The following is a 6,000-nucleotide window of genomic DNA, read 5'->3' on the forward strand; positions in this document are numbered from 1 at the left end:
GCAGTTTTCAGTTCTTTCCACAGATTCTCGATTGGATTCAGGTCTGGACTTTGACTTGGCCATTCTAACACCTGGATATGTTTATTTTTGAACCATTCCATTGTAGATTTTGCTTTATGTTTTGGATCATTGTCTTGTTGGAAGACAGATCTCCGTCCCAGTCTCAGGTCTTTTGCAGACTCCATCAGGTTTTCTTCCAGAATGGTCCTGTATTTGGATCCATCCATCTTCCCTGTCCCTGCTGAAGAAAAGCAGGCCCAAACCATGATGCTGCCACCACCATGTTTGACAGAGGGGATGGTGTGTTCAGGGTGATGAGCTGTGTTGCTTTTACGCCAAACATAACGTTGTGCATTGTTGCCAAAAGTTCAATTTTGGTTTCATCTGACCAGAGCACCTTCTTCCACATGTTTGGTGTGTCTCCCAGGTGGCTTGTGGCAAACTTTAAACAACACTTTTTATGGATATCTTTAAGAAATGGCTTTCTTCTTGCCACTCTTCCATAAAGGCCAGATTTGTGCAATATACGACTGATTGTTGTCCTATGGACAGAGTCTCCCACCTCAGCTGTAGATCTCTGCAGTTCATCCAGAGTGATCATGGGCCTCTTGGCTGCATCTCTGATCAGTCTTCTCCTTGTATGAGCTGAAAGTTTAGAGGGACGGCCAGGTCTTGGTAGATTTGCAATGGTCTGATACTCCTTCCATTTCAATATTATCGCTTGCACAGTGCTCCTTGGGATGTTTAAAGCTTGGGAAATCTTTTTGTATCCAAATCCGGCTTTAAACTTCTTCACAACAGTATCTCGGACCTGCCTGGTGTGTTCCTTGTTCTTCATGATGCTCTCTGCGCTTTTAACGGACCTCTGAGACTATCACAGTGCAGGTGCATTTATACGGAGACTTGATTACACACAGGTGGATTGTATTTATCATCATTAGTCATTGGATCATTCAGAGATCCTCACTGAACTTCTGGAGAGAGTTTGCTGCACTGAAAGTAAAGGGGCTGAATAATTTTGCACGCCCAATTTTTCAGTTTTTGATTTGTTAAAAAAGTTTGAAATATCCAATAAATGTCGTTCCACTTCATGATTGTGTCCCACTTGTTGTTGATTCTTCACAAAAAAATACAGTTTTATATCTTTATGTTTGAAGCCTGAAATGTGGCAAAAGGTCGCAAAGTTCAAGGGGGCCGAATACTTTCACAAGGCACTGTACATATTCTTTATCACCTTACACTGTGTATAAGACAGTAGTTTTTTGGGGGAATTGTTAGTTAGATTACTTGTTGGATTATTACTGCATTGTCGGAACTAGAAGCACAAGCATTTCGCTACACTCGCATTAACATCTGCTAACCATGTGTATGTGACAAATAAAATTTGATTTGATTTGACCCCCAGTCTCTCCATAAACGCCCTCCATACTCTGGACGTGAATTGGGGACCCCGATCAGAAACGATGTCCTCAGGCACCCCATAGTGCCGGAAGACATGGGTAAACAAGGCCTCCGCAGTCTGCAGGGCCGCAGGGATGAGATGACAGGACTTAGAAAACCGATCCACAACGACCAGGATTGTAGTACTTCCCTGGGACGGGGGAAGGTCGGTAAGAAAGTTCACCGATAAGTGTGTCCACGGCCGTTGTGGAACGGGGATGGGCAGTAACTTCCCTCTAGGCAAGTGCCGAGGAGCCTTGATCTGAGCGCACACTGAGCAGGAGGAGACATAAAATCTCACGTCCTTAGCCAGCGTGGGCCACCAGTATCTCCCTCTAAGACTCCGCACTGTCCTCTCGATGCCAGGATGACCTGAGGAGGGGAGAGTATGAGCCCAACGGATCAGCTTATCCCCCTCGGCACGTACTGAGCCCCCGCTGGACAGTTAGGGGGGGCCGGCTCTAACCGTGAGGCCCTCTCTATCTCCGCGTCCACGTCCCATACTACCGGTGCCACGAGACATGAAGGTGGAATGATGGGAGTTGGCTCAAGGGACCGCTCCTCGGTATCGTAGAGGCGGGACAGCGGGTCGGCTTTGGTGTTTTGGGAACCTGGCCGGTATGAGATGGTTAACCGAAACCTGGTGAAAAACATGGCCCATCTAGCCTGACGTGGATTTAGTCTCCTCGCTGCCCGGATATACACGAGATTACGATGGTCAGTCCAGATGAGAAAAGGGTGTTTCGCCCCCTCAAGCCAATGTCTCCACACTTTCAGAGCCTTGACAACATCTAACAACTCCCAGTCCCCCACGTCATAGTTTCACTCCACCGGACCGAGCTTCCTCGAAAAGAAGGCACAAGGGTGGAGCTTGGGTGGCACGCCCGAGCGCTGGGACAGCACGGCCCCGACCCCCGCCTCGGACGCATCCACCTCCACTATGAACGCTAAAGAGGGGTCCGGATCCGCCAACACTGGCGCATTGGTGAATAGCTCCTTCAAACGACTGAAAGCTCTGCCCGCCTCTGCTGACCAACGCAAGCGCACCGGTCCTCCCTTCAGCAGTGAGGTGATGGGAGCAGCCACCTGACCAAAACCCCAGATAATCCTCCGGTAGTAATTGGCAAACCCTAAAAAACTCTGCACTTCTTTCACCGTGGTCGGAGTCGGCCAATTACGCACGGCTGTAACTCGGTCATCCTCCATCACCACCCCGGAGGTGGAAATACAATAACCCAGGAAGGAAACGGCCTGTTTGAAAAACTCACATTTCTCCGCCTTGCAATACAGGTCATGCTCCAGCAGTCGCCCAAGTACCTTACGCACCAGAGACACATGCGCCGCGCCTGTGGCAGAATAGATCAAGATATCATCGATGTACACTACCATTCCCTGCCCGAGCAGGTCTCGGAGAATCTCATCTACGAAGGATTGGAAGATGGCTGGAGCATTCTTCAACCCATATGGCATGACGCAGTACTCATAATGACCAGATGTAGTACTAAATGCGGTTTTCCACTCATCTCCTCCCCGGATACATACCAGATTATACGCACTCCTCAGGTCCAATTTTGTGAAGAAGCGCGAATTTAGACCTCTTTAATCAATGCACGGACATAGACCTCCATCCTTCTTCTTCACAAAAAAGAAGCTTGAGGAGACGGGTGATGCGGAGGGCCGAATGTACCCCTGTCCCAGCGATTCAGCAACATATGTTTCCATCGCTACTGTCTCCTCCTGGGACAATGGATACACGTGACTCCTAGGAAGTGCAGCGTTCTCCAGAAGGTTTATCGCGCAGTCACCTCGACGATGGGGTGGTAATTGGGTCACCCTCTTTTTACTGAAGGCGATAGCCAAATCGGCATATTCAGAGGGAATGCGCACGGTGGAAACCTGGTCTGGACTCTCCACCGTAGTCGCACCAACGGCAACTCCTATACACCTGCCTGAAGACTCCTCTGACCACCCCTTAAGAGCCCCCTGTCGCCAGGAAATCACCTGGTTGTGCTGAGCTAGCCAGGGAATGCCCAACACCACTGGAAACGCAGGTGAATCTATAAGGAACAGACTGCTCCTTATGACCCCCCTGCGCTACCATGTCCAGCGGCACCGTAGCCTCCCTAACTACTCCTGACCCTAATGGTCGGCTATCTAAGGAGTGCACGGGGAAAGGTAGGTCTAACGACACCAGGGGAATCCCTAGCCTTAACGCGAGCCCACGATCCATGAAATTCCCAGCTGCGCCTGAATCGACTAGTGCCTTATGCTGTAGAGAGGGGAGAAACCCAGGGAAAGAAGTTAACACATACATATGACTGTCAGGAAGCTCGGGGTGAGTCTGGTGCTTATTCATCTGGGGTGATCGAGTAGGGCTCCGCCTGCCCTCCCGACTCCCAGACAAGTTCCTCCAGCACCGGTCGGCCGTGTGCCCTCGCCGACCACAACTGGTGCAGGAGGACACTCCTCCTCCGGTCCCCCTCGAAGCCTCCCCTCATAACTCCATAGAGATAGGGGAAGGAGGGCTGGTAAGTGGAAACAACAGGACCATATCCGAACGCCCGCGGGCAGCCAGCAGGTTGTCGAGACGGATAGCCATGTCAATGAGTTCATCCAGTGTGAGGGTGGTGTCCCGACATGCTAGCTCCCTGCGGACGTCCTCCCTGAGACTGCATCGGAAATTATCTATCAGGGCCCTGTCATTCCACCCTGCTCCTGCGGCCAAGGTCCTGAACTCCAGGGCAAAGTCCTGCGCGCTCCTCGTCTCCTGACGCAGGTGGAACAGCCGTTCACCCGCCGCACGACCCTCTGGTGGATGGTCAAACACAGCTCGGAATCGGCAGGTGAACTTGGGGTAATGATTCCTCGCCGAGTCCGGACCGTTCCACACTGCGTTGGCCCACTCGAGAGCTCGCCCAGTCAAACAGGAGACGAGGGCGCTCACACTCTCCTCTCCGGAGGGAGTAGGACGCACGGTAGCCAGGTACAGTTCCAGTTGTAGAAGGAAACCCTGGCACCCTGCCGCCGTTCCATCATACTCCCGTGGGAGTGTCAGCCGAAGAGCCCCGGAGCCAGATGCGGTAGCAGGAACAGGAGGTGCTGGAGATGAGGTGGGAAGGCCACTCCTCTCCCATCGCTCCATGGCCGAACCAATCCTATGGAGAACGCTGGTATGATGGAGGACCTTTTCCTCCATCGATGGGAGAGGAGATGCGGCTGCTCCTGCTGATTCCATGTTCGGGTGCGGGATTCTGTCACGCGGGACTTGGTGTGTATGCAGGAATCAGACGCAGAGAGAGAGTAACGGAGTAAAGTGCTTTACTATTGCACACTCAACTGATAAGCCCAATACAATAAAGGGCGCAGGACTCTATACCAGACAACCCAAAACCACAGGGTGTCCAGTATAGAAAATAAAATACACTACGACCTAATATGTACACACGTAACAAAAGACAATCCCGCACAAAACAAGGGCGGGTCAAACTACTACATATAGGGAAGCTAATTAAACCAAAATACACACAGGTGAAACTAATAAGACAAAACCAACAGACAAACGAAAAAGGGATCGGTAGCGGCTAGTAGGACGGTGACGACGACCGCTGAGCACCGCCCGAACAGGCAGGGGAGCCAACTTCGGCGGAAGTCGTGACACGGCTAATGGGAATCCTAAATAAAATTGCAAAAAATTATTTGAATGATGCGTGTGTTAATATTATTTATATATTTTTTCTATTTTGTCTTTTATTTATATATTTTTTCTCCCCAATTCCATGGTATCCAATTGGTAGTTACAGTCTTGTCTCATCGCTGTAACTGTCACGTTCTGACCATAGTTCTTTTGTGTTTCCTGTCTTTGTGTTCTCTGCACCAGATAGGACTGTTTTGGGTTTTGCCACGTTTGTTGTTTTTGTAATTGTTCATCTTTAGTTTTTCTTATTAAAAAAACATGAACACTAACCACGCTGCGCTTTGGTCCTCTCCTTCAACGGAAGAAACCCTTTACATTAACTCCCGAAGCCCGTGAGCCGTGCGTCTTCCGAAACACAACCCAGCCAAGCCGCACTGCTTCTTGACACAATGCCCCCGGAAGCCAGCCGCACCAATGGGTCGGAGGAAACGCTGTACACCTGGCGACCGTGTCAACGTGCACTGCGCCCAGCCCGCCACACAATCCTAACCCGGATGATGCTGGGACAATTGTGCTCCGCCCTATTGGTCTCCCGGTCACGGCAGGCTGCGACAGAGCCTGGACTCAAACCCAGAATCTCTAGCTGCACAGCTAGCACTGTGATGCAGTGCCTTCGACCACTGCGCCACTCTGGAGGTCACGTGTGTTAATATACAACATATTATACTGGGCTTTTGCTGTGTATGTTGCCACAGAGGTCCAGATTGTGCCCAAAGAGAAGGGAAGAACCTGGGGAAACCTACAGTTTGGGGAAACCTTGCATTCAGGATAGTCTTCAGACCCCTTGACATTTTTTACATGTGTTGTTCTGAAATTGATTTCATTGTGTGTGTGTGTGTGTCCCCCCCCCCCCCCCCATAAATCTA

Source organism: Oncorhynchus kisutch, linkage group LG4, assembly GCF_002021735.2.
Source record: "Oncorhynchus kisutch isolate 150728-3 linkage group LG4, Okis_V2, whole genome shotgun sequence".
In the NCBI taxonomy this organism is placed as follows: Eukaryota; Metazoa; Chordata; class Actinopteri; order Salmoniformes; family Salmonidae; genus Oncorhynchus; species Oncorhynchus kisutch.